This window comes from Apis mellifera, linkage group LG5 (assembly GCF_003254395.2).
Source record: "Apis mellifera strain DH4 linkage group LG5, Amel_HAv3.1, whole genome shotgun sequence".
Taxonomy (NCBI): Eukaryota; Metazoa; Arthropoda; class Insecta; order Hymenoptera; family Apidae; genus Apis; species Apis mellifera.
Genome location: NC_037642.1, coordinates 10153767 through 10178674, shown reverse-complemented (window position 1 = coordinate 10178674; position 24908 = coordinate 10153767). Strand labels below are relative to the sequence as shown.

The following is a 24908-nucleotide window of genomic DNA, read 5'->3' as shown; positions in this document are numbered from 1 at the left end:
AGAAGAATATATATATATATATAAACATGTTGATTAAAATTTGAAAAAGCTTAAAATCGGGAAATTTCGAAGGATTAAGGTCAGAAAGTTAAGGTTTAATTACTGAAATTATAGCAATTATAGTAGCGATTGTTCAAAATTAAAAGGATCGTCTCTTTCTTTCACTGTTCGAAAATTCGTACATTTAACCTGGCCGACATAATTACGTTCTTGAATCATTCTTAATCGCTGCATAGCGGATGTAAATGGCGGCACAAACGAAGATTAACAACGCTCGAAATGCGCGCCGAATTTCATTCCCGTTCGCTGCATTTTAAGTGGATATATTCGGCCCCGAAACAGGTGGAAATATTTAAGCCGACGGCTCAGATTGATGAACCTCAATTTCACCGTGGCGACAACAAGATTTGCACAGCGTCAAAACTCTCTCGAGTTCCGCCTCAAAACTTCGAGACTCGACTTCCCTAGTTTCCCTTATTTTCAACCTTGATTTATTAACCTTGATTCTACCTCTAAATTCTAAAATTCCTTCCACACACCTCCTCGTGATATTCGCGAAAAGTAAAATTAAGATTCTTCCATGGACAGAACTATGTCGTGAAATTATTGCAAAATTATTATGACAAATGAATTTTTTTAAGAAAGAAATTTGAATATCTCATTTTTAACAGCTCGACTCGAGAGCTGTTCTCCTCGTTTATCGATCGAATGGCGTTCGTCAAGTTCGACGAACGTGTCCGAGGATTCGTAGTCCTCGCCCTACTTAATCCCGAGACACGCTTTATTTAACGTGGACGATTTTAACGACGTTTCCATCTTTGGAAAACAAATGGCCGCGCTGCGAAACGCGCCACTCGGGCCGGATATCCTTGCTGCAATTTAAATAATGCAAATGCGGTCCCTTAAACTCCCCGTTTCCATCCAGGAAGCCGGGGGTGTTAAATAACAAATACAAACGTCACTTGAGAGGTAATCGAGGGGTTGAATAAATGAAATGAAATAAAGAAATGATTAAACGTTTGTTTTTTTATATATCTGAATACAAAAATGTTTCTTATTATTTGTAAAAATGCGAGATGAAACGGATCGATGATCTTTAATTTTCATTTACGAGTGGAATACATTTATTCCAAATGCAGTCTTTCCATAGAAGAATTATACTTTGTCAACGACAGACTTCGTAAATGTAAAGTTAAGTCTAGGATAAAAGGTATTCCGTCATGCTCGCTCCATGCGATGATCGGCAATCGAATCGAGATCCTTCAATTTCTCAGATCGTCGAGTCCTCGAAATCCTCCCAATCCTCTATATAACGGATTACTCGCGTCTTACATTCATACTCCTCTTATCGATCGATTTTCCTCCTCGATCGATTTGCATAAAAAATCGCTAGTTTCTTCCACTTATATTTTCGATACTAACTAATCCTGCTATCATCGTGTTATCGTCACCAATTCTGCAAAAAAAAGAGAAAGAAATTTCAAATCACTCGATCGATAAATTTGATCGAATTTGCGTTTCGATTACATTGATTTTTTCTTACGATGAGAAACGTTAGATATCTCGGGGGCATAAAACAAATGGACGAAAGAAAATTCGCAGATACACAGGGGGTTGAATTTCAGCCAATCGAAAATGGTGGAACGTATCTTTGGTCGATGGCACAGGCGTCACTGATAACTCGTCCTTTCGATTATCATTCCTATAACAGCGGTGCAAGATCGCACGAGTTGATGCTTTGATGGCGGCCTTTATCGGAACATTTGGCCGGCCCACGGTGGAAAGGATAGTCCTTTATCGAGCATCCTATAACGACGCTACTGTTTCGAATAATGTAAACGTAGCTATTCCTTTCCAAACGTTTTTATTTGTTTCTGTACACGTGATCCCCATTCGAGCGAAATGTGGCGTCCATTGCGATACAATTTACGAGGGAAATTGTATTTAAGTGGTGTGGGATTGTCAAGTGATATTTATGAATTTTTGAAAAAGGTCAAAAAGAAAGAACGATATAATTCCAATAGTGTAAAAAGCAAGCTTGATTTCATCATCTCTGAAAAAATAAATTTAATATATATATATTATTCATTATTCATTCTAATATATATATATTCATATATTCTATGGTTTAATGTTTTCCATATAGCGTACAACTTTTTAATACGTCATATTCAGTGTGGAACATAACCTATAAAGGTCTGAAACGTTGTGGTTCACAAAGGAAGTTGAGATGCGCAAATTAGTTTCCCAGTAACTTTCACATCCTGTTGTTTAGATTGACCAATTTAGTCCTAAGTCAATATGTTCGTCGACTAAAAACGTTTCTTCCACGTTCCTGAAACAAGAAAGTTTAGCTCGTGTTCCAAGTTTCATTTCTCAAATCCTAGCTAAGAAATCCGACGTGTAATCCCTCTTCGTTCCTCGATCATTCCTGTGTAGCATACCTGTTGAAACCTGTGTCCACTCCCCACTCTCCGTCCAAGAGAGCCACCGTTTCGAAAACTCTGAAGTGGTTTCATTCAGATGGACTGATTAAAACGCCTACGGGAAACCGCTGATAAGCTCCCTCCACCGAGAAACGTGGCATTGTACCGTTAAACAGTTTCTCTGGATTTTATTAACTGGACCGAAAATGGTTGCCAGCTGCGCGGCAATTAACGTCACTCGTTGTAGAACAACGTGTCGTGAAATCTGGTTAAAATTGAAATTGAAATTAAAACTGAAATTTTAAATGATTCTTGTAAAATAAACCACGAAGGATATTTCTTTTATTTTTTCGAATTTTTTTTCTTTTTCATTTAATACATTTAATGCGATTAGTATTTTATAGGTTATCGATAGGTTTATGATAAATACTTAACTTCATTATATTTCAATTAATCATTCATTATCACAATGATACATATTGATAAAGAAAATTAAATCATCATCACCAGATATTTATTTATTTATAGAAAATTTAAACAAAAATCTATAGATAATGCAGAATATACAAGAATTAGTATAAAATATCCAAAGAAAAATTTGAGGTTAAATGAATCATTTTATATATTCCAGGTAAATATATTAGTATACCAATACAATTTAAAACACAAGCAAAAACATTTAACTCGTTCAAAGCACGTTGCAACGTTAACTGTTATTATTCTAACCTATCTAGTTCTATTCCAATTAATCGATTATACCTCCGCATCTATTCGCATCTCGATTAATCGATTTTCCACTTCTATCTCTCGTCGGTTAATCGATGGATAACGTAGTTCCGTGACCATGCCGATTACCGACCGTTTCGATAGTATCGATATATCGAGGCAGTGTGGCGAATAGACTAGAAAGGATCTGACACTGTCGAGAAGTTAGCTGCGATGTGACTGTGCATGCAGTATTCATGCGGTGTAACGGTGGCAATAAGCTTCGCTTCGGTAGAAACTATATAATACAGAGACTATATAATACACATTTTGTACACATCCGTGTATCCGTCGCGGTTTTAGGTTAAGTTATATCTACGCGAGACGCGTGTGTTTCACTTTGCCAGAGTTTCTCAGAGTGTTTTGAAAGACGAAAATCTTTTGACGAAGAAAGATAGGTTAGGTTGTATCAAGAGTCTCTAATATTACTATTTACGTTTTCCATTTATTCTCTTACATGTAACGTGTGGTTACAGAATGAGATTTCTATTCTTGTTGAGATTTAATTATTGCACGAATATTTGATTTTTATGATTCAGGCTTATCTTTATAAGACTTTTCGAGATTTTTGTAACTATAAGCACGAATATCATATATCACATAATATTGCAGTTATGAAGAAAGAGAAAAAATTCCATTTAGAATTTTACGTTATTTTTTTCATATTGCTAGATTTCTTTTCGTTCTTCCACTATTACACGTCTACACATGAGAAATCGTCCAAGGCGTAGTTACAAAGTTTCTCGGGGTTAGGGAAGTGATTTCAGAGGAACCAATTGTTTCGAGCGAACTTTTAGGCTTTCTTTCACAACGAAACACAAAATTTACGATCTCTATTTATTCCAACGGGGTAAAAAGTTTCGTGAAACGATTATAATCACAACTTTCGAAGGAGACAATGACGGTTAACGAGGTTAGGAATGCGAATCGACGTTTAAGATGATTCTAGTGTCCTTTTTTTACCTATGAAGAATCACGAGAAGGATCATTCCTAAGCATATATTTTATTTCGCGGTGAATTGTTTACACAGGTCTTGGTTTTTTCTCATAAGATCTTGGGTCGAGATATATCCTCGTTCATATGTATTAGGAGATTTAAGGGATAAACTTGAAGTATCGTTGGAGAATTATTATCACGTCTAGTCTCTATTTTAATCTTAAAATTTAATCTATCAATTTTTCCAATTAATTAAGTATTAAGAAAATTGAGATTTTTTTCTAATGTTTATAATAAAAAATTTGGAATTTTTTTGCAACTTCGTTTCGGATGCAATTGTTTCACTCGTGTCAATTTTAATCGACGCTTCGTATATGGGATTTTAATTTTTCCCGCCAGTAACGAACGATCGTATGAATATTACATGAAATCTTCGTCCACATTACGGTTATTACCGGAAATTCACGAGCATTCGATTCTCCCACTTTATGATAAATATCGCGATATTTCTTCGATGAAATTCGATCAATCGTTGATACATGATGCTAAAAATTATTGCGTATAATCCTGTAATCTGCATTCGCCATGTGCAAATGCGGCGCGCCATAAATATTAAAGGTGTGGAATTATATGAGAAGTAGCGCCTCTCGACACATTCTCTATAACAGAGAAGTTAAATCGTTTTATTATTATTGGAATTTTTATACATATATACGTGATATGAAAGAATGCAAATAAATTAATCGTTAAAATATCTGAAATCTTTCATTCTTCAATTTTATGTTATGTTATTTTACACTTCTTAAAAGATAAAATATTGATTATGATCACTTTTATTTAATTACATTTCAATTATTTTTTAAAATTCTATTGGATATAAGATAATTTTAGAGACCATAATAATAATACAATTTAATCCCAGTTAGAGTATAAATAAAAGTAAATTTAAATCTCGATTAGATTACTTATTAGAAGTAATGTATCCATTACCAAGTAAATTGCATTTCGTTGAACGGTTGTTTCCCTTTCGACGAATCGAGAAACGAACGACCTGTAACGACGATTCGGCTTACAAAGATAAAGCAATACGACCCACGTGAAATCTCTATTGAAATTTCAACTGTTAATTAACCGTATTATTACTTTTCTAGAAAGTCATCGCGTGGAAATAACGTTACACGATATTGAGTCATATCGAGTCACAACGGTATTTATTATACAGAAATATCGAATAGGGTCGACCGAGTATGGGAGAAATTCATTATCGCTTCGAGATCTAATTTAATTTGCTCGTTGGATAAACTTCCATCCAAGCTTGTGGTGGAATAATTATTAATCGTATATTAATCCCTTTTTTTATCTATAATTATTCATAGGGATGATCAGAGCCGATTTAACTCGTTATTAACTCTTTCACGCTTGGTGTCGCGTGTACGTGCGATGCGATCTATCCTGTAAAACTGAATTATTAATATAATTCGTCTTTTTTTTTTTCAATATTGATATTAAATTCAAGACGCGCTTTTAACAATTCAAAAAATATTATCCGATTTGAAACGATTAATTTCGAAATCTATCTAAGATTTTTCTTCCTTCTTGTGCAGAGAGGCCATTGGACAATTTTCCAAAAATATCTTATATAATTAAAAACCTTGCTTAATCTAATTAACTTGTCAATCGTAGGTTTAAAAAAAGAAAAGAAGAGAGAAATTATTCAGAGAATACAAACTCTCGAGTATAAAATTTCCAAGCAAAATTATAATTTATAATTCACCTCGCTCGATAAAATCGATTTCGATCTTTCAAAATCAATGGAATATCCATTGAGCCGACACCAACATCGGTTGGAACAAAGAGAGAAGGAAAAATCCTGGAACGATCCCACGAATTTCTCTTCCCTTTCTGCTCGCAATAGTCGTCACGTTGGAAAGATAAAAAGGAGGGAAATCGGTGGGACACACTTTTGTCCTTCCAACGTCAAATTTATCCGTGCAAAAGATTGAAAAGAATCGATTGAAATCTCATGATATCTCGCGAGCCACCCTCTCTCATTCACCGCTTAATTAACCCCCGATACACACGTGTTTTATTTCTCTCTCTCTCTCTCTCTCTTAATTAACCGTTCCTTTATATGCCTCCCTATATGCCTCCCTTATTAATTATTTACCTTAACCTATGATCGTACGACCCAATTTAACGATGATTAATTATCGTCGCGTTTGGGAAAGTATCGGAAAGAGGTTGGAGAGCAGTTTCCAAAGCAGCATTACTCCTCGCTTTTAATCCATTTTCGTGTTCCCTGTCTCGAGTTTCTCTATCCAGTGGCTCCCAATTTCGAGTGGATTTGGAAAGCAAGCTTCTCGATCATCGAAGACATCGCTTACTTTTATTTTATTTATTTATTTTTTGCATGGAAATATTCAGCAAATTTTTAATAATACAATTAATAAATATTAAATCTATAATTCTTAATTTCTGGTGACCAAGTTCATAATTTATTCTAACTAATAATATATAAATTAATTCACAAACAGAAAATATTAAAAAAATTAAAAATAATGTCACATTCAATGATATAAAACAAAACAGTAATAATTAAAAATTCAATTAAAATTAAGAAGCTTAAAAAGTTTAGCATTTTAAATGAAAATATTAGTCGTGCAAATAAATTCCTTTTTTTCTACGATTATAATTTCTGATCGAATTCGAATTATTTTATATCCGTTTGTTATCCGTTCTTTTGTTTTCAAGAAGAGTCGCTCCAAGAGTTTCCAACCCCTTTGCAACAATTTCGAGCAATGCTTATCTTTCTGCTTAGAAAATCAAATGTCGAAGTTGGTTTCTGCGTCACAGAGAGAGAGAAAGATCGAGAGTCACGAGACAATTGGATAATCTCGTACCTGATTTATGTATTAAAATCCTGAATTTAAAAAAAAAAAAGAAGGAAAAGCTTATTTGCACATCTAATAAATTATACAATTAATTTGAAAATCATAATTATTTTCATTCGAAATACTAAGAATATTTTATAATAAAAATTTTCAACAATTGTCATATATACACTTTCCACTAAATCTTGATTCACCCTAAAAAAATCTTCATAATTCACAATTAGAAGAGAAAAAGAAACCTGTTCTCGAATGAAACAAAGCATCGAGAGATCAACCCCCAATTTTATCGACGCGTCAATTTGCAAAACGTTTTCTTTCCACGGGACGAGGGGGGAGGGGAAATCGAATCGAATCGGGTTTCGTCTCAACCCCTTCCCTCCGCGTGAAGCGGAACCTAACTGGGACAATAACTGGCCCGTCCAACGTTTACCCCTACGGTAAACCGATCCACCCTCTATCATCCCCCTCCCTCCGGATGGAAACCGCCCTTTAGACCTTTCGATCGACCCCGCGCGCCATCGATCTTCCCCGTCCGCGTCGCGCCTCATCGATGTATCGATCGTTGTAAACGTTGGAGAGAGCGAGTGGTGGTATGATGTGGTGTAGGGAAGAGGGTGCAATTAAGGTGTTGGCTTCGTGCGCCTTTTCTCCAAGATACTTGTTGATATTGGGGGATATTGATCGGAGCGTGCACACGGTTCACCTGTTTGACAAGGAGGAGGAGGGTTCGGTTGCCGATTTAACAGAGACGAGGATCGAGCATTTCTTAACTTATTGACAAGTATCTATGTACGCTGGTTTAATTTTACGAGAATTAATTTTTAGTTGTAATAAAAGTTGTATTATCGATATATGTTAATCGTTGAATTTGTTATCTTGTATTAATTATTAATTTTTCGAATTATTTTGTACGTATTAATAATTTCGAATTTAAATTTATTTCTCGAAATATGACGGATTAATTTATTTATTTTTGTTCGTTCGCGAGTAGTATAAGTAGTTTTCAGAAGTTATATTGATTAACGTTGTTTATCGTTGTCCATAAATTCTTATTTTGTATATATTAATTTTTCGAATTATTTTGTACGTATTAATAATTTCGAATTTAAATTTATTTCTCGAGATATGACGGATTGATTTATTTATTTTTGTTCGTTCGCGAGTAGTATAAGTAGTTTTTAGAAGTTATATTGATTATAGTTGTTAATCTTCGTTCATGAATTTGTTATCTTATCTTCGTTATATATTAATTTTGTAATTCGGATATATTTAGAGTATATTTAGATTATATTTAGAGATTATATTTTATTATATTAGATTTTTAGAATATATTTAGAGTATATTTCGCGATAGAACGAATATTTCAATGTTAATAGTTTCGAATTGAAAGTTTTTAGAAGTTATATTGATTAACGTTGTTAATCATTGTCCACGAATTTGTTATCTTGTTGTGTATATTAATTCAACTCGGTTATATTTAAAGTATATTTATGGAATGAATATCTCAATGTTAATAGTTTTGAATTAAAAGTTTTTAGAAGTTATATTGATTAACGTTGTTAATCATTGTCCACGAATTCGTTATCTTGTTGTATATATTAATTCAACTCCATTACATTTAAAGTATATTTATTATTGGAACGAATATCTCAATGTTAATAATTTTGAATTAAAATTTATTTCTCGATAAAGTGAGATATGACGGATTGATTTATTTATTTTTATTTGTTCACGAGTAGTACAAGTAGTTTTCAGAAGTTACATTGATTAATGTTGTTAATCCATGAACTCGCCATCTTGTATATATTAATTTTTCAACTCGATTATATTTAGAGTATATTTAGGGCGATAGTTTAAAATTTAAATTTATTTCTTGAGAAAGTGATTTATTTATTTTTGTTCGTTCGCGAGTAATTTTCAAAAGTTATATTGATTAACGTTGTTTATCGTTGTCCATAAATTCTTATCTTGTATATATTAATTTTTCGAATTATTTTGTACATATTAATAGTTTCGAATTTAAATTTATTTCTCGATAACTAAAACTGAGATTTGACAGATTGATTTATTTATTTTCGTTCGTTCGCGAGTAGTACAAATTTTCAGAAGTTAATATTAACGTTTAACGTTTATATTAATTAACGATTAACGAATATCGATGTTAATACTTTCGAATTAAAAGTTCAAATTTATTTCTCGAGAAAGCGATTTATCTATTTTCGTTCTTTATGAGAGTTAAATACAAGTTTTCAGAAGTTGTATTGATTAACGTTGTCCACGAATTCGCCATCTTGTATATATTAATTTTTCAACTCGGTCATATTTAGCGCGATGGAATATTTCGATATTAATAATTTCGAATTAAAAGTTTAAATTTATTTTATCGAGAAAGTGAGGTATGATTTATTTATTTTCGTTCGTTCGCGACGATATATATATATGTTATGCAAATTATTCAAATGCAGATATTTCAAATGCCCGATCGAATTTTTCTGAAAATCATGCCGCTCCCCGATTCCGTATTCCTCGGCCGCATTTCTGCCACGGTAACGCAGCGAAGCTGGGAAATGTCCGCCAGGAACTCGAGCCGCACTCGAGGATAAAGAAGAAAAGAATTTTGCGAGAGAAAAATCGCAATATTCGGACCAGAATTCTTCCTTTCTCTTCCCTCCCTTTTTTTTTTCTTTTTCTTATCTCCTCTTCAGAAAAAATTGAAAATTTCTCGAAAAGCTCGCGTGGTAAGAATCGTCCTTATTTAATTTTATTTTTCCTGCAACTCGACTCGTTGCTTCGACGAATCTTCGAAATGTGCATCCTCGAGTTACATTACTTTACGTTGTGAATTAATCTCGAGTTCAGAATTTAATGGAAATTGTTACGGCGATAAGGGTTGTCGTTGTTGAAAATTATACGTCGATTCCAACGAATTATTCGATATCGAGAGACTCGAACAGTTTGATTTCATAGTTATGATAGCGTGGAAAGGGAGTAAATGATTGTGCAATGGGGATTCGAGCTCGAAAGCTTCGATAGCATTGTTCTCAGCGGAGTATGTCGAGGATATCGAGGGCTTTCGATCTCGTTCTTTTCCGTTCCAGGGATCGAACATCTTCGAGGATTCGAAAGATTTTATAAAACCTGTTTTTTTAAAAAGGAAGAAATCGATTCTTTGGAAAGATTCATAGATAAATTGGGAAAATTAAAATTATCGTTGAATAGAAATATCTTAGCTTCCTTGATGAAATAGCTTGACGCTATTTTTTGTTTTTTAGTTTGCGAGTTAAATGAATGTATATTTATATTATAAGATACAAGCACGGAGATGAAAAATCAAAAAGTTTCTTATTTACTTTTCGACAAACTCGATTCCCGTAATTTTTCAAGTTATCGAAAAGGAATAAATCCGAACTTTCAGATCACTTTCTTCCGTTCGAGCGCGCAAAGCTTGTTTTATTTATCCTATTTCCAACGTAGTTCAATATTTAAAGGAGCAGACATAAAAAAAAAAAAAAAAGAAAACAATTCAAACGATCAGTTTAAAATATATTCCACGTAAAATTTGTGAGTGAAATTATACTTATATTCTCTAGAAGATCATTTAAGTAGAAGAAAGATGAAAAACAAAATGCAAAAACACTATTTCGATATGATAATATTTATAAATGCTTGAATCACTTAAATTAACTTTATTCGAATTTTTTAACTAGTTATCTTCTGAACGAGTTAAATCTGTATCTCTTCCATTCCTTCTGCCAATATTTACATGTCAAAGCGAATTATAATAATTATGAATAAATATTATTCGAGCATTTCGAATAAGTGATTAGTTAAACTAACTTTATTCGAAATTTTTAACTAGTTACTTCTTTTAATAATTACTTTCTTAATAATTAATTAATACTTAATTCTACTACGTCCCATCTTTCGCTCAATATATAATATTTAAGCAACTATAACAACTACGTTATTCAAACGTTTCAAATTACTTAAAGTAACTTTATTTTTAACTATTAATGCTCAAATCTGTTGTGACTGCTTTCATTTTAACCCCGTCTTCCGTTCAATATTTACATATCAAATATTACTCAAATAAGTAATCACTCAAATTAACTTTATTCGAATTTTTTAACTAGTTACTTTCTGAACGAGTTAAATTTGCATACAGCAAATTTAAGAGGATACACCCTTTCAACTTCAGCATCTTCCATTCAATATTTAGATGTCAAAGAAAATCATAATAATTATGAATAAATATTATTCAAACGTTTAGAAATTTTTAACTAGTTATCTTTTTTACTTATTAATTAATGTTGCATCTTATTAATTAATTTTTCAATCTAATATTCATATGACAAAGCGAATCAAATGCAGCAACTGTATTATTTAAGTGTTTCAAATTAAAGTAGCTTTATTTTTAATTATTTTTAATTATTAATGTTCAAATCTGCTGTGTCCCTTTCATTTCCAACTTCAACACCTTCTGTTAAATATCCAATATTTACATGTCAAAGGGAATCATAATAATTATGAATAAATGTTATTCAAACGTTTAAAAATACTTAACTAGTTACCTTTTCCACTCATCAATTAATCCTGCGTCCCATCTTTCAATCTAATATTTAATATTCACATGACAAAGCGGATCAACTATAACAACTATTATTCAAACATTTCTATTAACATTTCTATTATTCAAAAATTACTATTAAAAATAGCTTTATTTTTAATTATTTTTAACTATTAATGCTCAAATCTGCTATGTCCCCTCCATTTCCAACTTCAGCATCTTCCGTTAAATATCCAGTATTATATATGTCAAAGGGAATCATAATAATTATGAATAAATGTTATTCAAACATTTAGAAAGTTTTAACTAGTTACCTTTTCCACTTATTAATAAACAAATATAACAACTACGTTATTCAAGCGTTTCAAATTACTTAAAGTAATTTTTCCATTTCCAACTTCTTCCGCTAAATGTCCAATATTTACATGTCAAAGAGAATCGTAATAATTATTGATAAATGCTATTCAAACGTTTAGAAATTTTTAACTAGTTACTTTTTTTACTTATTAATAAAGTTACTTTTTCCATTTATTAATAAACAAATATAACAACTACGTTATTCAAGCGTTTCAAATTACTTAAATTAATTTTTCCATTTCCAACTTCTTCCGCTAAATATCCAATATTTACACGTCAAAGAGAATCATAACATTGATAAATATTATTGAATGTTATTCAAATTTTAATTTCAATTTTTAAATGTTATTCAAACGTTTAGAAATTTTTAACTACTTATCTTTTCCACTCATCAATTAATCCTTCGTCCCATCTTTCAATCTAATATTCACACGACAAAGCGGATCAAATGCAACAACTGTGTTATTTCAAATTACTTAAACTAACTTTATTTTTTAACCAGCCACCGTCTGAACGGGTCAACGCCTCTCGACCGAACACTTCCGTGTCTCCTCCTTTATTTCAACTCCTATCTTCCAACATTTACACGTCTCGTGGATAAGCGGATGCAAGACGTTCGACGCTGTTCACGCGTGACACCGACAAATCCAGCGTGCAAAGATAACACCGCGGAAAGCATTAACCTTCATCCCCCAGAAATCCTGTACGTGGCCAATCTCCACGTGCCACTCTTTGCCCACCGTCTTCTCTCCCATTCGACCGCAAATCTTGCAACCCTCTCTCTCTCTCTCCCTCTATCTATCTCAATCTCCATCTCTCTCGACTGGAAATTAGGTCTATTCGGGTTTATCCGTTACGTGCTCGAGGCGGGAAGACAACCTTTGCAACCTTTTCGTCCTCCTCCTTTTCTTTTTCTTGCCAAATCCGATTTTAATCGAAGCCACTCCGTGTTCACTCCGTGTTTTCCCACTCAAACGTGCAACTTTGCTCGATCTCTTTATTTCCCTCGTATTTTCATTTCCTCGAATTCGAGACATTTGTCGAAAGGGCTATTCTTTTCCTTGGAAAAGAAAGAAAGGATCGAAAGAATTTGTTCGTTTTTTTTATTATAGAATACTTTAAATTAAGAAGCCGATCTTTTATTTATTTCATTATTTTATTTCTTCTCTAAGAGGAGAAGGATTAATTCCTTGGTTGTTTAGAGGCTTCTCAACGGCGAATGAAATGATTTACACCGGAACTTTTCATTCTTCTTCTTTTTTTACTTTCGATCGAGAGAGGAAACTCGTTGTCGAGTAAAGTTCTCCTTTCTTTCTTTTTTTCAAAGTTTCGCCAGAATTATCGAAAGAATTTCGTATCTCCCTTCTTTGGAAAGAATTTCGCGAAAGAAGTTTTCAGAAGGGAAATCGTTTCGATTTCCGAGTCGCTTGAAAATATCGTCACGTTATTTCTCTTTCGTTTCGCGTGGGCATCGAAGGAAGGTTCAAAGGAAACGCGGGGGTGGGTGAAGCGAGTCGGCTGAATTATCCTTCGTGTCGGAGGAGACGTACGTCTCTCGTTACGATAAACCTTTCGATCGTCGTCCTTCGTGTCTTTCTTTAAACCTTTATTCAATCATCCAGTGATATGCAAATATAATATAGAAAATCGGAGGGGAGATCAATTATAAAAAGTGTCCCAAAATTAACGCAAGATTTGAATTTGCCGCCATCAAGTTAACCCTGAAAAGAGAACAGTTTGACGGCTGAGAATTTAGGGTTAAATGGAGTTTAGCGATAAATAAATAATCCTAAGCGACGAAGCGCATTTTCATCTCGATGGCTTCGTTAATCGGCAAAATTGCCGTGTTTGGGAGAAGCCACGTGCGATTAGCGAGAAACAAACGCATCCGCAACGTGTCACCGTTTGGCGCGGATTTTGGGCAGAAGGCATCATCGGATCATACTTTTTCGAGAACGAGGCTGGTCGAGCGGCAACTGTTAATGGTGCTCGATATCGCGACGCGATAACACGGTTCTTTCTGCCGAAATTGGACGACATTGATGCGGCCGATACGTGGTTTCAACGAGACGATGCCACGCGCCACACAGCCGATGAAACGATTCAATCACCGCGCGAGACGTTTCCTGGTCGTGCACTCTCTCGTTTCGGTGATCGGAATTGGCCCCCTGGATCGTGCGATTTAACGCCATTAGATTTCTTCTTACGGGGTTATTCGAAGTGAAAGGTCTGTGTCGACGATCCCACAACCACGCGTGCGTTACGAGAGGAAATTAAACGCTGCATCGACGAAATTCGGCCACAATTGTGCAGAAAGGCGATGAAAAATTTGGACAAAGTGTTATTCCATAAATAACCCTATCCTACGTACTTTACGATTCGCTTAAGAAATAAATATCTAAAGACTGAAAACTCTCTTTTATATTTAATTCGAATCTTGCGTTAATTTTGGGACACCTTTTATTTTTAAGGAAGGATTATTATTATTATTATTATTGTTTTTAGGTTTATCTTTACTAGTGGAATGAATCACATCAATGGGGATCGCCTTTATTTCCGATTCGTCCGTATTTTATTCCCAATGGCGGCGCTATTGTTCGATCTCTTGGATTATTAACGGTTGCTTTATTAATTTCTGATATTATCGTTATCCAATTATCGCATTAATCGCGGCATATTTTGGAAAATTCTCTTTTATATTTAATTCAAATCTCCACTCCACTTTCCTCGAACCGACGACCTGAAAAATTATGCTCGACGAGAGAAAGAAATATATTCTTTTAGCTCTAGTATTTTTCGAAAAAAAAATAGAAAAATTCGCATTTTCATATTTAAAAACCTCGAAATTTTCTGTTCCACGAATCGTATCTCCGAAAATATTTCCCCTTTGAATATTCGAGATAACTCAGAGGAAGGAACGGAGAGGGAAAGTTTCGAGGTTTCAATTTTTTTCCTTTTTTTATTTCCGCCCTGGTAAACGATCGGAAGAAGGAGTATTTTTCTTTCGCCGGATTCCGTGTCACTGCAACCTTACAAATCGTCGACGAAACAATTTTTGCAAATTTTCTCCTTCCTTCGTAAATTTCGAGGGTCGAAAGAGGGATCTTTCTTCTGGAAAAGGGATATCGTTTCGCGGAGAGTATTCTTGCGTGGCCTTGGTTACACTTTCCCTTTTGGTCACGCTTTATCACGGCCCGATAGATTTACGGCGAGATGCGTTTGGAAACAATTTAATAAGATTCGATCGTAAATCTGTCGGGATGCAGACACATTCGTGGCTAAAAGTATCGGGCGAAGAAGGTTTAATCGGATTTTTCTTTTTTTAAACCGAGGCAATTCTCTTATTCTTTGAAATTGTTATTACTCGAAATGTATTAAGCAATTTTTTCAAACTATTGATTGTATAAAGTAAAAATGGTATAATTATTATACAGTTTAAAGGAAATGTTTTAATACTTGGCAAATATGTTATTCGAAAACATGTTTATGACGATTTACTTGTAAATCTGGATACAGATTCGTGGTTAAAAATATCATATAAAAGTTCAAAAATCAGGTTTTTTTTTTAAACCCAAGCAATTCTCTTATTCTTTGAAATTGTTATTACTCGAAATGTATTAAGCAATTTTTTTAAACTATTGATTGTATAAAGTAAAATGGTATAATTATTATACAGTTCAAAGGAAAAGTTTTACTTTACAAATATGTTATATGTATGAGAACATGTTTACAACAATTTACTAAGATTCGTTTGTAAATCTGGATACAGTCATTCGTGACTAAAAGTATCAGATATAAAAGTTCAAAAATCAGGATTTTTTTAAACCGAAGCAATTCTCTTATTCTTTGAACAATTTTTTCAAAATTGATAGTAATAAAAGTATAATTATTGTATCATATAGTTTAAAGGAACATTGGCAAATATGTTATTCACCTATTTATTCGAAAACATGTTTACAACAATTTGCTAAGATTCGTTTGCAAATCTGTCAGGTTGCAGACATTCGACTAAAAGTATTGGATGTAGAAAGTTCAATCAGGTTTTTTTTTAAATCGAAACAATTCTCTTATTCTTTGAAATGTATTATTCAAGTTTTTCAAACTGAATAGTAATAATAGTACTATATAGTTTAAAGGAAATATTTGGGATGCAGACATTCCTGATTAAAAGTATCAAAGTGTAGAGATTGATCTGATTTTTTAAAATTCTTTTATTCTTTGAAATGTATTCCATCTTTTAAACAATTTTGCATTAAATAATAATAATAGTATAATTATTGCATTATAGTTTAAAGGAACATTGGCAAATATGTTTTTCATCTATTTATTTATTCAAAAACACTGTGTCACAGATTATAATTTTAGATCAATCTGCTCCACGAATAATTTAAATTTTAAATATAATACGTTGACATTGAAGATAGAACAATAAATTATCTTTTGATCGAAGAATCAAATTAATTGTTCCTCGATTATTAGATGAATTTTAATTTTAAAAATTCTAAAAATTTAATTACAGTATACAATAAAATTATACCGAGAACACATTTGTGAAACGAATAAATTGAAAATAATATTTAAATTAATTTCTAAGACGTCTGAAAAACTTGACTCTTGATCCCCCCTCGACGAACCAGGAACAGAGGGGAACGAGATCGAGTATCTCGAAATTTTCTCCCAACAGCCGAAGCGGAATAGATATTTATTAGATGTGGGCGAGTCTGAGGATACTCCGAGGATACTCAGAGGTTACTTGGAGGGGGGGTTAAATGGCGCGTGAACCATAAGATAATTTCATTTGGCTTGGAAACTCTGAGAGAATCTGGTTAGAGAGCTAAGTGACATCGAGACCGTGGCTAATCGATCCCTAATCCAAACATAACGCGAGATCTAAACCGAGACTTAATCGGTTGCCCCACTCGTGAGCGTGGGCCAGGTTGTAGCCTAATTGATATCGAAATCGGTGCCACTCCGCCTCTAATTTGGATACGACACGACGCCTCCTCCTCTAAGCCTAAGCCTAATTCAATACTCATTCGAAATTACCACACCGATCACGAGAATCGACCTCGCGACGAGGATGTATTCATCCTCGTTGATTAATCGATCGATCGATAACAAGAGTGTAAACGTGAATTTTGACGTGTAATTCCTTCCTCCTTGAAATTTGATTAATTCTTCTTTTTAATTAAAATGACATCTGTATCGCTTGTGGGACGAAGAAAATTTCGTTTCAACTTTGAACATTTAACAAGATTCAAATCAAGCAACGAAACATCGAGTCTTAATCATCGATAATCTTAAAATTAGTTGATCGTGAAACAACTCTGTATTTATTCATCATCAGAAACATTTAGAATCCTAAAATCATCCTCCCTTAATTTGTAATACGACTATGTAATTATCTCTGTCTAATCTTAATGTAATATGAGCGAATGGTGGATGGCAAATAATTATATTCATCCATCGATAGACGCAAATTTCAAATACAAGATTATTGTAATTATTTTGTACACAGCTGCTGATTCTTTATAAAAATAATCGTTGTAAATGTACATGAGCATCTTTCTTCTATGTATAATCCTATTCGATGAAACATCAGGGGGATTAAAATCGACAAATAATCGCGTTACTTTGCATTTATCCGTTGGACAAACGCTTTCGTTCTTTCATTATAACTCCGTAATTCCATTCCTCAAAATTTAAATTTCAAATGTCCCGCCAAAAAAAGAGAATAAATCCCTGCGTCGCGATCCCTGCACGTGTACGAATAGTAGAAGAGAGAGAGAGAAAGAAAGAGACATTCAAAACAGCACCATAAACCAATTAGACAACCACTTATTCTTCCTTTTTTTATTTGCATGATGGAATTTTTTTTATAGAATCGTTGTAAGTACGAATCACATCTCTCTTCTATAAAATTCGATAAAAATCGACAAAAATCGGCAATAATCGCGTTACTTTGCATTATTCGTTAAATTATCTTGCGAACGTATTCACAGAGCACTGATCGATTTCTATAAAATATTATATATAATATTTTAACAATACAAAATAATATAAAATATAAAAATAATTGTCGTAAGCGTGCACATAACGATACGGTCTTTCTTCATTTCGAAATATAGAATTTCGTTCCATTTCGATAGATAAAAATCGGGAATAATCGCGTTACTTCGCATTATCCGTTAAACTATCGCACATCACGAACGTATTAACTTCATAACTCCTCCGCTTAAAATCTAAATTTCAAACGTCCCGGCATCGGCAACCGAAAAAAGAGTAAAGCCCTTCATCCCTTCATCGCACGTGTACGGATACGAATGGCAAGAGAGAGAGAGAGAGAGAGAGAGAAGATAGATATTCAGAACGACACTGTAAACCGAATAGGCGACCACCTATTTTCCCCCTTTTATTTATTCGCACCGAATCTCGCTCGAAATTTTTTTCACAAAGCATTGATTCCATAAAAATATCTTTCTTCATTTCGAAATACGGTGGAATTCGATGAAACATAGGGGATAAAAATCGATAAATAATAATAATTATCACGATTCCCTACGAACGTATTTACAGAGCATTGATTATTTTATAAAAATTAATCGTTGCACGATACGATACGTCTTCCTTCATTTCGAAATACAGTAGAATTCGATAAAAATCGATAATCACTTTACTTTGTGTATTTATATCCGTATATAAACTATCACGATTCCCTACAAAAGTATTTACAGAGCACTAATTATTCTATAAAAAAATAATCGTTGCAAGTATACGCAATACGATCATCTTCCTTCGTTTCGAAATACAGTAGAATTCGATAAAAATCGATAATCACTTTACTTTGCGTATTTATATCCGTATATAAACTATCACGATTCCCTACGAACGTATTTACAAAGCACTAATTATTCTATAAAAAAATAATCGTTGCACAATACATCTTCCTTCATTTCGAAATACAGTGGAATTCGATGAATATAGGGGATAAAAATCAATAATCACTTTACTTTGCATTTCCGTATATAAATTATCATAATTCCCTACGAACGTATTTACAGAGCATTAATTATTCTATAAAAATTAATCGTTGCAAGTATACACGATACGATACGTCTTCCTTCATTTCGAAATACAGTGGAATTCGATAAAACATAGGGGATAAAAATCGATAATCACTTTACTTTGCATTTCCGTATATAAACTATCACGATTCCCTAACGTATTTACAGAGCACTAATTATTCCATAAAACTTAATCATTGCAAGTATACGCGTCTTCCTTCATTTCGAAATACAGTAAAACTCGATAGAACGTATAAAAATTACGATAATCACTTCACTTTGCATTTACATCCTTTAAACTTTACGAATCTCCTATTAACTCCTCCGCTTTTCTATTCTAAAATTCTAAATTTTCAAACGTGCCGGCAAAACAGAAACAAAAAAAAGAAAAACGAACAAATCCCTTCGTGATCGTATCTCTTCGACCCGCAAATACGAGAATAAAAAACATTCGAAACGACACCATAAACCGAATAGCAGCCGACCGCCTATTCCCCCCCTTTCTTCTTTTTTTCTTTTTTTTTTATTCGCATCGGCGGATCCCGCACGATGGAATTTACGCGAGGCATCAATGACGCCGGTTCCCGGCACCCACACTCCGGGATCCACGTCATCCGAGTGCCCGGCGAGGTGTAGGTGGGAACGAGTGGCCGGCGCGGCGACTGCGCACGCGCGGGTGCGCGGAGGGAGGAGTTGGGCGGCGTGGAGGGGGCGCGGCGGCGGGAGAGGGTGTGCAAGGCCTGGTACGGCGGCCGGGTCGAGGCGACGGGACGCCGGCGTCCGTCCGTCAGAGCGGCGTCGCGACGCGAACGCTCGCCTCACCTTTCGATCCGCACCGCCACTCGTTCCCCGGTCGTTCACTCGATCGTATCGCGTATTCGTAGTCGATTAACTTCCTGTGTTTACGTCTTCGAGAAGAGAGAGATTGGAGAGAAGAGGAGAGGTTCTTGCTCTCGAAGGAAGGAAGAGGAGGGAAACGAGGATTCTCGGAGGAGGAGGGGACTTGGTACAGGTGTAACAGGTACGTGGGTATTTTGCTATGCATGGGAAGGACGAAGTCGAGCGCGGTGTTTGGCGTATGGGGTTAGGTATGGGGGAGGGTTGGAGCAAGTTTTCAGCGCAGGGAAATCGATGTCACGGTTGCAGGTTGTCGCAGCGAAACGTCTGTCGCGTTTGTCATAGGCTTTCTCTTTTCTCGTGGATTTCTTCGAGTATTATTCGAGCTCTTCGAAGAGAACGATTCCCTTCCCTGTTGAATCTAATTTTCGATGTAGCTAATTGTGAACGAAGTTCGCGATAATTGTTCAAGTATCCGATAACAGTCGAGTAATAACATTCGATACAATTAATTCGAGGGAATAAGTTTTTAGAATAAAGTGATATTCCATCTCGCGGTTCGAAATCGGCGCGAATATTCGATCTTCCGCGAATTTCTCGTTAATTACGAAAAATGGCCGGTTATTATATTTCGTTGAAGGAATTATTTGAAATATTATTGAAAATAATGATAGATCGTATTGCAGGGATCAAGATTGATATTAACAGGCATCGCCTGTTATTGTTTTCTATATACTTGGATATATTATTTACACGTGACGATGCCGTAAATATTGATACACAATGAACGATTTGAATTTACACATCCATATTTCAAATAATAATAACAACAAGGCTCGCGCTGCTTTTATCGCGTTTCGTCATGAATCATTTCGATGCAGTGTGAGATAAGGTTGGATGTAAAATATTGTTGAAAATATTGCTTGCGAGCTTTTTAACAGTTAAAAGTGTTATTCAAATTCATTTGCAATTATTATCGATTATCGAAATTTATACGATGAAAGAAAATAATTCAAGAATATTTTCTTCTAAATTTTATTACACTGATGGAACCAGTTTAGATTTCAATTTAAAATAGCGTATATCCGAAATAACGAAGAGAGGATCCCAAAAATTTTTTATTTCTAACTAAAAATAACATCCATTAGAATTTATTTCAATTAAGTATGTTCGGTGTATTTCCACTTATTTCCACTTCAATTTATCCAGCGAAACTAATTGAAAGATGGCTGGACACGTTTAATAGCTGAAAATTATCTTTGGAATAATTAACGACTGGTAAGAGTCTCAAAAGCGGACAGCAATAAATTAATTATCCGTCTCTCGACATAACTCTTCTGTTTCTTCTTATTATTCGTCGCACATTATCATGGACGGAGAAATAAAATTTCGAAAGGAAAACTCGATAAGAAAACTCGACAAAAACTTCACTGTAATGCTTTTATCGTACAATTTCGTGGCATTCCAAGTTCCCTCGTAAAAATAATAAACTTGAAATCTTCATCGTAAGAATCTATCTATCTATCTCTATTAATTAAGTCCTAAGATTGTGTCATTTTATCCTTTACGATCATTTCACTCTTCTCGTTGCGATTGGCTAACAGGTGATACTCGTCGAGAATGGCCCATTCTTCAATTAACATAGAATAATACATTTAAAGAATCCGAATTACTCAAGAACGAGTGGATTTAAATTTTTAGTTAAAATTAAGATTAGGACGATAAGACATATATGGAATTTAATTTATTTATTAATAAATAATTATTAATTTAATTGGGAGGATAAATTAAACAAACGTTACTTTAATTTAGATTTTAAAAAATATTTTTTGATTTTGAGGACGATAAGACACATATAGAATTTAATTTATTTATTAATAAATAATTATTAATTTAATTGGGAGGATAAATTAAACAAACGTTACTTTAATTTAGATTTTAAAAAATATTTTTTGATTTTGAGGACGATAAGACACATATAAAATTTAATTTATTTATAAATAATTAATTTAATTAATTTAATTGGGAGGATAAATTAAATAAACGTTACTTTAATTTAAAAAATATATTTTGATTTATAATTTACAAATGAAAGAGCAAATATCTTTTGAAAGATTAACACTTGAAAGATGAAGAAGATGGCGATTGACGAATTAATATAGAGATTAAAGTTTAAGCGTTTATTTTAAACTCTCCCCTTCTTTAAAAATCTCACCTCTGATTCGATGCTTATCTCTCGAAAAGGATATATTCCACAAACTTCTTTTCACTTATCAAAGTATCATCGTTTACACGATGAGAAGCATCGTGCCAAACCCTTCATTCCTTCTTCCTTCCCTATAATCAACCGAATCTATTTCTATTTTCCTCCTAACTTTTATTAAAACTCGACAAAACTTCCTTCAAAGTTTTACAAAATCCACTCTCATCTCTGTGCACACTTCAGCTCCTTTTTTATCATACGAAACGAATGTTGCTGCATTTCGATTGCTCGTGTCTTCGACCTAATTTTCGAAACGAAAGCTAGCCAATATCCCCTCATACGAGAAGATCGATACCAAACGAATAAAGCGTTATTTAATAATCCCACGCGTGGATAATTCAAACAACAGGATTCGAGGATTAAACGGGGACAAAACAAATTATTTCCCCCCCACTCCTGTATCGACGCCAAATACTAATTATGAATTATGAATTCCTCGATGTATTCGCTTACTCGAACGGCATATTTTTTAATAAGCTCGAATGGAAGCCATTTTCTGGCGATTGATTATTGTGGATGATATTAAGAGGATATTGTCTATCCATAAAGGGTTGTTTTCTTCTTTTTGAAGGGTGGAGGAGGAATATTTCGTGCGAGACGAATTTGAAACGAGTCTGAAACGTTTAATAATCGTAAGATTCAAAGAGTAAAAATTTTATCAAATATCTGTTATTGGAGGGATTAATTCGAAATCAGAAACTGGAGGAAGTAAAAAATAAAGTATAAAATAAGTAACACATCGCCGTTAATTTCGTCCTCGAAGAGAAAAACAAAACGAAATGGCTGGAATGGAAGCTGAAGAATGGAACTTCGTCCAAATTCTTTGTCCATTTCACTTTGTTCGTTGCAAGACAGTCGTGGAAGATGATGATTCGCGTTAGATTCGGATTTTAAGAAGAGGAACCTCTGCTTTTTCCTTTTTCCTTTCTTCTTGTCGCTTTATAACGATCGAGCAAGGTTAATTGGCGGTGAATTCTCGTAGAGAAATATCATCGTTGATTATATTTCCGCCAACTCAATTTTCCTAATGAGTCGGCCTTAACAGTTTGATCAAGATCCATGAAAAGGAGGGGAGGGGAGGGGAACGGTCTGGTTGAGCTTTGTAAAAGGGGGCGAGAGCCGGTGGCTGGCTCGTCCATTAACATACATTCTGGAAAAAGCCGATATCACGATGCGAATTAAACGACAATATTGACGCACGTACCTGCCTTTCTTTCTTTTTTCTTTTTTTTTTTTTTTTTTTAATTCGAACGAGACTTCTGCCCCCGTTTCGCTCTTTATTTGGACGAGGTCTGGAGGATTTGTAAATGGAGAGGGAATTTATACTTTTCGAATTTCGTATGATTAATTCGATATTTATGGAAATATCGATCTTTTTCTCACCTCCATTGATACGATTTTTTCGTTTGGTTTACTTAAACTTTTCGGATTTGAATGGATTGAGGGGAAATTTATATTTTTCGAATTCGGAGAAGGAAAGGAGAAAATTTAAATTTTCGTCCTGGAATTTTTCATTGCGTGTAAAAATATCGTCACATTTGTTAATTTGCTTGATTTTTTCGTATATATTCTGTTTTCTTAAACTTTTCGGATTTGAATGGATCGAGGAGGAATTTATATTTTTCGAATTCGAGAAAAGAAAGAAAAAGAAAGTTTAAATTTTCATCGCGTATAAAAATATCGTCACATTTGTTAATTTGCTTGAGTCGTTCGAGTGTTTCGATATTTATGGAAATATCGATCTTTTTCTCACCTTTATCGATACGATTTTTTCGTTCTATTTATTTAAACTTTTCGGATTTGAATGGATCGAATATATATTTTTCGAATTTGAGAAAAGAAAGGAGAAAGTTTAAATTTTCATCGCGTGTAAAAATCGTCACATTTGTTAATTTGCTTGAGTCGTTCGAGTGTTTCGATATTTATGGAAATATCGATCTTTTTCTCACCTCCATTGATACGATTTTTTCGTTTGGTTTATTTAAATGGATTGCGGAGGAATTTACATTTTTCGAATTTGAGAAAGGAAAGGAGAAAGTTTAAATTTTCGTCGCGTGTAAAAATCGTCACATTTGTTAATTTGCTTGAGTCGTTCGAGTGTTTCGATATTTATGGAAATATCGATCGTCTGGTTTTTTCTCACCTCCATTGATACGATTTTTCCGTTCCGTTTATTTAAACTTCTCGGATTTAAATGGATCGTCGAAGGCGAAGGAATTTATTTCGAACGCGTGGAAACACGCGAGAGGGGTTGTTCGAGTCGTCGAACAACGTGGAATTCGTTGCGGTGGAATCGATCTTATAATTAATTTTTCGTTAGAACGATGCCAATATTTATTCGATTATTCGTTTCATTTATTTAAAGTTTTCTCTCTCAAAGAGAGGGAATATGAATCGTGGAACAACGTGAAATTCGTAGAATTGATCTTATAATTAATTTTTCGTTAGAACGATGCCAATATTTATTCGATTATTCGTTTCATTTATTTAGAGTTCTCTCTCTCAAAGTTTGGAAAAATACGAGAGGGAATATGATTCATGGAACAACGTAGAATCGATCTTATATAATTAATTTTTCGTTAGATGTCAATATTTATTATACTTTCATTTATTTAAATTCTCTCTCTCAAATTTTGAAAAAATGCGAGAGGGAATATGAATCGTGGAATTCGTCTCGTAGAATCGATCTTACAATTAATTTTTCGTTAGGGCAATATTTATTCGATTATTCGTTTCTCGTGATTTTTCATTTATTTATGTTCTCTCTCTCTCTCTCAAAGTTTGAAAAAATTCGAGAGGGA

The 24908-nt window shown here is 33.9% G+C and overlaps 1 protein-coding gene and 1 long non-coding RNA gene across 4 annotated transcripts in view; one reads left to right on the top strand and one right to left on the bottom strand.

The window, feature by feature from the left end:
- LOC100576965 overlaps window positions 1-24908 on the top strand; it is a 165299-nt gene that overhangs the window by 16379 nt on the left and 124012 nt on the right. For 2 of the 3 annotated variants that reach the window (XR_410990.3, XM_006567792.3), the window contains exon 1: window positions 19757-20028. The exons of the other annotated variant lie outside the window; for it this stretch is intronic. The gene's annotated coding sequence lies outside the window, so the exon portion shown is untranslated. Of the gene's footprint in view, window positions 1-19756; window positions 20029-24908 lie in introns of those variants that run through there. 3 annotated transcript variants of the gene reach the window in all.
- Window positions 1007-3165, bottom strand: LOC100577042. The gene is made up of 4 exons (XR_410991.3): window positions 2445-3165; window positions 2152-2335; window positions 1544-2053; window positions 1007-1456 (listed from the first exon to the last, which is right to left on the bottom strand). It is a non-coding gene; the product is annotated as an uncharacterized LOC100577042 (long non-coding RNA).